This window comes from Octodon degus, unplaced genomic scaffold (assembly GCF_000260255.1).
Source record: "Octodon degus isolate 3935 unplaced genomic scaffold, OctDeg1.0 scaffold00013, whole genome shotgun sequence".
Taxonomy (NCBI): Eukaryota; Metazoa; Chordata; class Mammalia; order Rodentia; family Octodontidae; genus Octodon; species Octodon degus.
Genome location: NW_004524589.1, coordinates 26,510,800 through 26,522,205, shown reverse-complemented (window position 1 = coordinate 26,522,205; position 11,406 = coordinate 26,510,800).

Genomic DNA, 11,406 nt, shown 5'->3' with positions numbered 1-11,406 from the left:
AGAGAGAGAGAGAGAGAGAGAGAGAGAGAGAGAGAGAGAGAGAGAGATTGAGAATTTTTAATCTCTCCTCTGATACCTCCAAAATAGAAGTCCTGAGGAGTAAACAGATGTTACTATATATATCAGAGACATAGATGTCTCTGGGACAGGGCCAGAGTCTCACTGGAGGGTGCTTGATGGAGGAGGGCTGTTTCCTGTCTCTAACAGCGCAGCCTTGAGCACCTAGGGGAAGCCTCCTGGCAGCCAGGCACTGCTCCCCTTGGCAAAGCTGTGTGGTCTGTGTTCGCTGTGCCCTGTCCCATCAGAATGCCTGGGCACTATCTCAGAGGTGAATCTGAGCTTCTTCACTATGTGACTCTCCAGCACACAGTTGCTTGGTAGCTTCGCAGTGGGGCCTCTGCACTTCTGAGTGACACGAAGATGGTGTCTCAGCAAAGCCCAGCCCTTCTTCAACCCTAAACTCTGCCTCCTGGTCCCAAGCCTACTAACTGTCCCGCAAGGCTTCTGGCATTCCCACAAATACCTCTGGAATTCTCCCTACTTTTCAATCCAGAGGGAAAAAAATCTTATACGCTAACAGTTACAAAATGATCCCTTAGAGGAATTACCTGTCAAATAATCAATGTAGGATATAGAATGAGTATTCCATAAACATTTATCCTGAACCATAAAAAAATTTACAAATAGTTTAGCTAATATATTATATAATTTTGAATATCAACAGAACATTTCATTTTTAGAGCTTTTCAAAATATAAATATTTGTTATAAAATATACATAAATCAAATAATTAAGTATACATACTTTTCATAGTTTCATAGCTTTGTAATCCTTGATTATAATACTATATATAAAATATAGGTGTGCAAAATGCAGCTGGAACCCAGAGGAGAGGGTAGCTAATTCCTCAGTGACTTCATAAAGCTCACACTAATGTTAAGGCTTAGGTGACAAATTGGCACATCAAGAGAAGGGCAGGCTCGTGTGAGCTAGGTAGGAGTTCCGGGCAGAAGGAATAACAAATATAAAGTAGGCATGACATATTAAGATATTTAAATTTTAATCAAAGATTTTTCAAAAATCCGTTAAAGGTTTGGCTGAAGGTAGCTTACTGTACAAAGAGATCGCTGGTGAAAAAAAATGGATGGAAATGAAGTGTAAATGTGAGACAGAAGAAGCACCTACCCAAAGAGGGCCTCCTTGGCCTCAGAGCACATGAGGGCCCTCAGAGATCCTGTAGATTATACACCAGAATTGTCCGCTCAGGATGTGGAACAGGGGTCTGTTTACTGACTGCTATTCCCAGCAGTCGAATATTTCTCTAGGTGTGATAACTCATTTACATTTAAAAGTTAGAGCAGTTATGATATGGCTGAACAGATTCTTGCTAGTGTCCCAAGTGCTGTTGTCAGCAAAGCCCCGGGGTGGTGCGTTGTTCAGTCTCTCATTACTATAATGAAATGCCCAAGATAATTCACTTGTAAGAGAAAAGGCTTCTTTGACTCATAGTTTTGGAGGGTCCAGCCCACGCTCGATCGAGTGATCCTGGGGCTCTGGGCCCCTGGAGAGGTGGCGCATCATGATGGGAGTGCAGGGGGGAGCACAGCTGGTCACTTAAGAGCCAAGCAACAAAGAGAAGCAGGAATAAGGTGAGGGCCAACAGTCCTCTTTGACAGTATCACCCCCATGACCTGGAGACCACAAATGGGGCCACACCTCCAGAGGTGCTAAAACCCTTCATTTGCAACACCCGGCAGAGCAACCCTTCTAACACAGGATCCACTGAGGCAAATTCATTCAAATCATAATAGATGGGAAATTAAAGATAGATTGTTCAGAGGGAGTGAGATTCCATCAGGGCACGCCTCAGCAGATATGGTTTCTGCAACAAGACGGAGTAGATCAAATGTTCCATCAAAGGACACAAGGCTGCGCAGAGTCTGGACCAACATACAGTATGAATAGTGGTTTCTACAGTTGAAAGGGTATCAAGCAAAAATTTGAGTATGCAACTCAGAGAAAATCTGACACATTAGTTTGTGCACATATTGTAGAGGACAAAAAAGTTCTGTGAAACACCACACTTGATCCTCTAGTCAATGAAGAATAATCAAAGGTTTTAAGATAAATGAGTAACTTAATTATGTTTGTGGTTTAATAAGACAGTGCCAATGTCAGTAATTATTTCTTTGACAAAGGTATTGAGTTTTCCTTTGTACCAAGCAATAAGTCTTGGGATAACTACAAAAAGAAAAGCGAAGATGAAAAAGGCAGTCTTGCCTTCACAAGCCGTACAGCCGACTGAAGTAGACGATTCCATAGCTGTTGTGTTAGCCTGCGGTATGCTCTGGGTGAGGGTAACAGTGCTATTACAGCATGTGGCGGGGTTGCTTGAATAAGTCAAGGGTGTTCAGAGACAGCTTTTGAAGAGAGTTGGTACTAACCATACACTGCAGGGTGAGTGTAAGCTGCATAAGAAAGGAACAAGAAGAATGGTCCCAACAGAGGGTCTGCCATGCCAGGAAGAGCCCACAAGAATGAGTGCGCTGCATCCCATGAGCCTGTGAGAGCTCAGCACAGCAGGCAAGCATGCAGTGTGAGGCAGAGGTACCTGAGAGACAGTGGGGAGCTCACTTGTGAGAACAGATGCAGAGTAAGAGAAATACTAAGAATCACTGAACAAATGGATACACATGGTACGATTGGCCCTGGGCCTCTGTACAAATAAATTAGCTTCTCTTCAGGACCAGCCTAAACTCCCTAAGCTATGCTTCCATAACTTACTTTGACAGAATGGAGTTAGCTTGTCCATGTGGGAAGCCACCTTACGCCTCCAGGTTGGACCCTTACTCAGTCAAATCACACACCCTGAAGCAGGCTCTGCTTCCAAGACTGGAATCTCCCTGTGTTCAAAGTCATTGCATCAAACCCTCGAAAACAACACTGAAATACTTATTACAATAATAGTACTCATCCCTCCTCTGTTCTACCTTGCTTTTTTCCCACACAACAATCAGACCTTGCCATCTTATTTCCTATTTATTTCACAGTTTATCATCTTTCCCAGGTATCTATGAATAGATTATACATGAACTGACTCTGAGTGTTTTGTTGTCTACTTTCACCTTTTTAGAAAGAAAAGTAGGGCCAAGGACATAGCTCAGTAGCATAAGTGCCTGCCTGGCAAGCAAAAGGTCCTAAGTTCAATCCCCGGTACCAAAAGAAAAATTTGTGCTGGGGATAGAGCTCAGCTGCACAGAAACCTTCCTGGCAAAAATAAGGTCCTTGGTTTGATTACCATAGAAAATATGTATGATATACCATTTTGAAAGACGAAATGTCTGCTACATTTGAGAAAACTAAAGATGAACAAATACTCATGGAAAATAGTTGTTTGCTTTGCATCACATGTAGTTTACAAGCACAAACACAATGCTCTGGGAATGTGCGTAATGAGTGTTATCCTAAATTTGAGGTCATCTTCTCACTTGTCAGAACATGACTTTTAGTCCTAAGTTCCAAAACTTTAGAGGCCTGTGAAATACTTGGACGGGCTCCAAAGAAGAGCAATGAAAGTGATAAAAGATTTGAAGGCTAATACCTTTGAGGGAAGACTAAAAGAACAAGAATTATTTCTCCTCTAAATGAGAAGTCAGAGATAATTTAATCCTGAAGCATATGAAGGCTTTTATGTGTAGAGCAATGGTGTCCAAGTAGGGGGAATTGAGAAACGAGGTCTGGATAAAACAAAGGAAGCCTGGCTGGGGTGGGTAGGACAGAAGCTGTTGGTACGTGCTGGCACCAAGTATTTCACCATAAAATCCCCTTCTTCAGAGACCCAGAAGCCTGAATATTAGCTGGCAGCAAGGTGTCATGTTCTGTCTGTGTGAACACTGGGGTAAAATAAATGACTTCTAAGAATCTCTAAATTCAGTAGTTTCAGGTTTTTAAAAGGTCTTCCATTTGAGAGGACTCCAAGGGCAAATAAATTATTGGCCAAGACTTTATTCGTACACTTTTTTGAAGTAGTACCACATCCTGATTATTATTGGTAATGTCTTTAACCAGCATTCCAGAAACTTCCAATGTGCTATCAGTTTAGGGAGTCTTCTCCCATGCATAATTCTTTAAATAATATTTCTATTCTGATACTCCTTAGGTCATCTCTATGCCACTTATGCTTTTCTGAACAATCTCAGCCTGCTCTTTTCAAGACAGAGGATGATAAATGTATAGTCTAACAGTTCAGTTGAAATAAACATTCTTCCCTTTCAGAAGCAAAATCTATGCATAAAGACACCTGCACGTTTTTGGAAGTGCGGTAAGTTATAATTTTATGGCAGACAGCAGCATACCGTTCCATTTACAATCTTTTCAGAAAGGTGGATGATAACAGAAGCTAGGACAATACAATAAAATAGTATGTCTGCAATAAAAAGTCAGACTTCTCTCTCCTGAAATGGGCTCATGCAGATCACTATATCTCTGTTTACGGGGAATTTTAAGATAGTCACAAAACAAAACTGCCAAGCATGAAAGAATAATTTCTTTAACAGCTGTTCAGTAAGGTCAAAAACACAGAAACTATTGAAGGTTACAAAAGTATAGTTAGAACTCTTGGGAGTACTTCTGCAGCAGAGATTTCAGCATCATCTGGTTGTGCCCCCCCCCACAAGACACTAGAATGCTTATCATTTGTCAGAAGATTTTAGAAGCGTAAGATCAATTCTGTCATTTGACTCACTACATCATGCCATCAGAACTGAGGAGACAGAATTAATAAATAAAAGCGTAGATAGCTCTGATGCTTAGCTCAAAAAAGAAACAAACATGGATCAATCGGGACAATCTGACACAATATCCCTATTTCTGCCTAGACATCAGTGATAAGAAAGCTATTGTATACAACACTGAAAACCGTCTCTCTGAATACTTTATTGATAAAAAGCTGGACAGAATAAGAAGTTAAATGAGGCTGAATAACTACCTATTCAAAGGGCTAGAAATCAAAAGTATATTTGGTGAAAAGTAACCAAACAATGAAAAGTACACAGACCAAAAGGTCATCATGTGAAATATTGTTGGTTTTTTTGGTTCATGGCTCCAAATTGAAATACAAACTCAGCCCATGCTGGATTTCTTTCCCTACTATTTAACTTGAGTGTGTTTCTTTCTACTGTAGCTACAGAGTCTGGGCAATTGTCTTGGTTTGAATACAAAGTGTCCCTCAGTGACTACATGTTAAGGGTGCTGTTGCTCAATGCAGCCATGTCCAGAGGGGGCTAGAAGGCCAGTCGCATCCTGAGAGCGCAGTCTCGTTACCTGATTAGAGCACTGATGAGTCCACAGATGAAGGGGCGATTAGGAGGCAATGAATGACTGGAAGTAATAGCTGTGTCCTTGGAAGGTACAGCTGGGCCGGGGCACTTCTGTGCTGACTCTTGCTTTTTGTTCTCCCTCCCTTCCTCCCTCCTTCCCTTCCTCCCTCCCTCCCTTCCTTCCTTCCTCTCTTTTTCTTTAATTTTTGTGGAACTGGGCACTTAGTGCAGAGCCTTCGCATTGAGCTACACCCCCAGCCTTTGCTTACCTGAGACACAGGGCCATCGCTCACTCAGTGAAAAGCATCAAATGCCTTCTTGCTAACTCCACCCTAGATGTAGCAGGGATGGGGTCACTAGGTGGGAATTCCAAGGCACATTCTGAAGAGTTCAATTTCTTTAGTCTGTCCTAGATAATCTTTCTTAAACCATGACTGCCATTCTTTTCCTTTTCAAGAACCAAGAAGTACTTCCTTTCTTCTTTTTTTTTTTTTTTTGTTGGAACCAGGGATTGAACTCAGGCCCTCAGGCAAGCACTTATTCTACTGAGCCATCTCCCCAGCCCTCCTTCTTTCTTTTCCATGGAAGAAATCTATTCCTAATCTTCAACCAGAATCCCTTGTGATTTATTCTTTATAATAATCTCTGAAATATATTTCATGGAACTTTGCTTAAAATGTGCAAATATTTTCTAGCCTTCCAGACTTTCCAAAGATTATTCTTTATTTAGTAAACAATTAAATTCCTCAAGTGTCCATCCAACATACAATAGGATGCCTGGAGCCCACCCTGCAATATGTCTCAGTATTCCCAATTGCCTCCTCTTCCTCTGCTTCCCTCATGCTCACATTTCACATTCTAAGGAATACTTGACATCCTTCCATGTGGCAAGCTGCCCTATGTCTACAAACCTTGTCGACTCCTGCTTTTCCTTCTTCTTTCACTCCTTGAATACTGCTGCATGTGACAAAAATTTACTAAATGTATGAAGATAACCAATGACAGTGACAGAATTTTCAGTCACTGTTGTTAACATATCATGGCTATCTGTCTGTATTATTTTCCTAGGCTAACAAAGTTCCACAAACTGGAAGGCTTATGCTCTCGCCATTCAAAAGAAAGACAGCATCAGCAGGGCCACACTCCTCTGAGACTTGTATCCACCAATCCTTGGCATTTCTTGGTTTGTAGATTAAGCACTATATTCTTTGCTTCCAGTGCACATGACATTTCATTGTGTGCCCTCTCTTTATATGGTATTCTTCTCTTTGTGTCCATGACTAAATTCCTCTGTTCTTTTAAGGACAACAGTCATATTGTTTCAAAAACTCAACATAGTCTAGTTTTCCTTTGTCTTTACTTAGCTAATTACTTGTGTAGCAAATCTATTCCCTAAAAAGGTCATGTTCAGAGATACTGAAGTTTAGGGCTTGTACTATTTAGTGCTCTGTAGAGGAACAAAATCATAAAATACACATTTAATGGTACCAAGGGATGTATTAGATAGGTCTATAGGATCAGAAGAGCAAAAGTCACAGTGAGCATCTTTGCACTGAATGACAGAAGAGAGCAAACTAGCCATCTCCATGTTGCAGACCCAGAGGATCCAGGCGCAGCCAAATGCTTAAGTAGTGGAAATTGACTCTAGTCACCAGGCCAACTTTGTGCTAGAGGGCCTGGGAGTCTGTGCTGCGGAGGCCAAGGAGTTTATGTGGGAGGCTGAAGAAACTAGAGACCAACATTCAAAGTCGATGGTGAAGACCAGAAGTCCTTCACAAAAAGGGAAATTTCCTTCTACTTTCTCTTTTTATTCCACCCAGCTAAATCCTATTGGCTTATGCTACCCATGTATGGGGCAAGACTTCCCTGTTCAGTTTTCTAGTTATATGAATCATGCCACAGACATATTCAGAACATTACTAATCTGTTAGGTGGTTTTTATGCATACCAAGTTGACATATCAGATGTCCCAAATTTTCTGATGAAGGAGATTATGGGGCCACAGAGGAAAGTGATCGATGATGTAGAGTGTGCCTAAGGAGAGTCAGATGGAGAGACTCTCCATTCTCTCAGGCTTTCACAGAGAGCAAATTGGTCAAGCAATGGCCATGACTCATCCACATGGCTGACACTGACAAAGGATCGACAAGGTTTCGAGCTAAATCCTGAGGGGATATGACTGACCTTGTAAGATACAAAAGTTACATTTCTTGTTGTATATGTCTTGCTTTATCTTGGTCTTAATAATCCAGCAGACAAGTATAATAATGGGTATGAAAAGTAAATCCATATTAATATGCTCAAGTCAACAACTTCTGACATTGCCAGTCCTACGGATAACCCACTATTATTATAGACTACTGAACCATATTGGATTATTTTGCTGAATTCATGTACCTACAATATTTAAATGACAATGGAATACCCATCTCTAACAAAACTAAACCAAAAAAAGGGGATGCAAATAAAGGACCATTTTGTATCTGTATATACAAAATAGTTAAGATAGATATACAGTTACTTTCTCTTAATTCAATGAGAAGAAAGATTTGTACTAATAGTGTTTGGACAGGATATCACGTCTGCATCTTGTACTATGAATAACTACTACAAAGACAACAACTTTGTGAATGTACTGATTATTGAAACTATACTACTCATTGGTTTTGAAACTGTCTCACTGATATTTGTCAATAAAATTAATAAAAAAAAGTTGACCTCACAACTTTAAAGATCACAGGGCCTAAAAATATTTTAAGGATACAATTCACATATAAAAATGTCACAGGGAATTTTTCCCTGCCTACCTTTACTTTGGTACAGTCATACATTTTAGAGATCTACCTGATCCTCTTCTAATCTACATCATTGATGTCAGCTCTTGACTTGCCTGACCAAAGAGGAATTGTCTTAGACTACATATATAATATAAAATAGATTTAATGTTTATTAGTAATAAAACTTCCCCTTAACAACATGTTTCTATAAAAAAATAAATAATTAAAAGGCAGACTTCCAGAAGATGGTGGAGTGCTGAGAAGCAGAAAAGGAGCCTTTCTGAAATCTGGTATCCAGACTCTGGAATATAGCAAAGGAAGGAAATGGATCCCCAGGACCCTTGTAAGGATCTGAGGCTAGAACTGAAGCCCATGAAAAGAGAGAAGAGAGAGACTTCACTGAGAAGAAGGAGGTGGCAAGCAGTGGTTTCTCCCTGAACCTGGACTCACTGCTTGGGAGGGGCAGCTTGAAGCTGTAGATAGATGGTGACTACTGCTGATCCCAGAGCCCTCCAGAGAGAAGCACAACAGTGGAACAGAGCAGTAAATGAAGCAGACTGCAGTGGCTAGTGAGTTACTGGGGCTCATGTATCCCCATGAGAGAGTAATTGGCCAGTAGCTATCTTGGAGAAGGGCCAAATGAGCTCAGAACTCAGAACAACTGCAGGCTGGCTCCACCTAGTGGCTCACAGTGACATTGTCAGGAAGTCCTGTTCAAGTCAACAGGAGGTCAGAAGCTGAGTTCAAACCAGAGGGTTTGCAGCACACTGAACAAATCTGGTTCCAGCATCACAACCAGAAACCAGCCTGAACTTCAGTGGAATGAAAGGTGCAGAATTGCTGGGATTATCCACTACCCTGAGTATAGCTATGGCTGGCTTTCTGAGATTGATCAGTTTAGATGTGGAAGTTGTTTGCCCACATTGTCAACCAGTGACAGCAGAGGGATGCCTTAAAGTGGACAATTTCTTCTCATTTTATTCCTTTTTGTCGTTTTTTATTTATTTTGTTTTGTTTTCTTGTTTGTTCTTATTTTTATATGTGTGAACATAGCCTTTAATTTGTTGTGTTCTGTTCTTATTTTATTTCTTCCTTTTCTCTTTCCCTTCTGTCTTCACCAGTTTCTCAAAGTTTGTTAGAAATTCTTTTGTCCTCTAGTTTTCTTTCTATTCTATTCCTCTACATCTAATCCCCCATTTTCCTTCTAACCTCTTCTAATTTTTTTCTCCTGAAGGTAAAATCAACATATTGAGGAGTTATTTACTGCATATACATTTTGGTTCACTTTAGATTTGTTATACAACCACAAATCTAGTTCATATAAGTAAAGGTGAAAAATTAATACAGACGAAATTTCGTTCTGGAGGATCCTGAAGTCAGCAGCACCAAATAGACAGTAACTTCTCATCCCCAGTACATTGCAGAGATAGAATCTTGCAACAGACTCAAGACCCACAAGCCAGCTACACTTGGCCTGGACTCACTGCATGGGAGAGGAGCCTGAACCAAAAAGTAGTCATTTGCTAAAGTTAATGACCTCAGTCTGTCATTTTCTTGGGTGTGTTTGATGTAATTACTATTGATGATTGTACAATGTCATTGTATCCTAGGTAACATACTTGTTCTAATCAGTTCTTCATGGTACACAAAGACTGAGATTGCCAAAGAGTCACAAAAATTGCTATAGACCAGTGCCGAAGAACCAGGAGCTGGGCTAAGTAGGCAGCAACTTCTCATCCTCAATAAATTGCAGAGATAGGATCTTCCAATAGATTCAAAGTCCAAAAGCCAGATACACCTGAAAGACACCTCTAAGAAGTATTCATTTCATAAGGGTTCTAAATAGAAGCAATAAGGGCCAGGGAGATAGCTCAGTTGCATAAGCACCTGCCTGGTAAGTGCAAGGTCCTAAGTTCAATCCCCAGTACCAAAAATTAAAAAAAAAATACTTCATTTGGTAGTAGCAATAAATCTACTCACCATAGGTAATTTACAAGCTCAAACAAGGAGTCAACAAAAAGAAAGGAAATTAGAGAAAACTTAAACAAGATGCAACCCCAGACTTCCAGCTCACCAAAGGCAAACTCAAGGGGTAATAAGGAGAAAAAAATCTGAAAGTCACTCAGTTGGACTCTTTGAAGTGATAACAGTGAAAATCACAAAGCAGATGAAAGAGGCTCTAGAAAAAAAAGAAGTCAAAAATAATTTATCAGATAGCTACAAAGATTGTGATTGTAATTAAAAACAGACTTAGTAACTCTAGAGTAGATAAACATAAAAAAATAAAGGAGGTTAGGAACATGATGGAAATCATGAATGTCTACCATAGGAAAGAAATAGAATCTAAGAAATAGATTCAAACAGTTATCTAGAAGATGAAAAATTCCATTGAAAGTATGCATAGAATAATGAGCTAATGTGAGGAAAGAAATTCAGGTACAGAAGATGGGATTGTGGCTAGAAATTATGAAAAGAAAATTTTTTTTAAAAAAGCAAGGGACCATGAGAAATCAATCCAGCAATTGCTAGGTAAGGCAAAGAGGACTAACATAATATTGATTAGAGTTAATGAAAAAGCAAGAGACACCACAAATGACATTTAAAAAAACCAGTTTAGAAAAGCAGAGTTCTTCCCTGGCAGGAAAAAAGAATTCAACATACAGTTAAGTAAGGCATCTAGAACTCTAATTAGCCCTTATCAAAAGAAAAAAAAAACTGCACCATGACATATAATAAAGATTCTAGGGATTCAACAGAAAAACTGAATATTAAAAGATGTTAGCAAAACCACATATAAAGGTAAGCCTAGCAGAATCACAGCAGATTTCTGTATACAAATTCTCAAGGCAAGGGGAGTTTAGAGGGAAATATTTCAAGCCCTAAAAGAAAACAACTCGGTCAGGGATATAGTTAGCAGCACAGCACCTACCTGGCAAGTGGAAGGTCCTAAGTTTTATTCTCAGTAACAATAAATAAATAAATAAATAAACCTCCAACCTAGATTGATGTACCATGCAAGGCTATCTTTCAAAACTGATGAAGAAATGCTACTTCCATAAGAAAGATATGGAAGGAAATTCATGAGCAAACAAACCAACACTCCTAAATGTTTGGAAAAATATTCTTTTTTTTGTTTTGTTTTGTTTTTTGTTTTTTTGTTTTGGTTTTTTTTGTTTTGTTTTGTTTTTTGTTTTTTGTTTTCAAAGTTTTATTGATAAACAGCAATGAGACAGTTTCAAATCCAATTGGAAGTACAGTTGCAACAAATAATACACTGCATATATTCTTCTTAGTGGTTAATTGCTGTACAC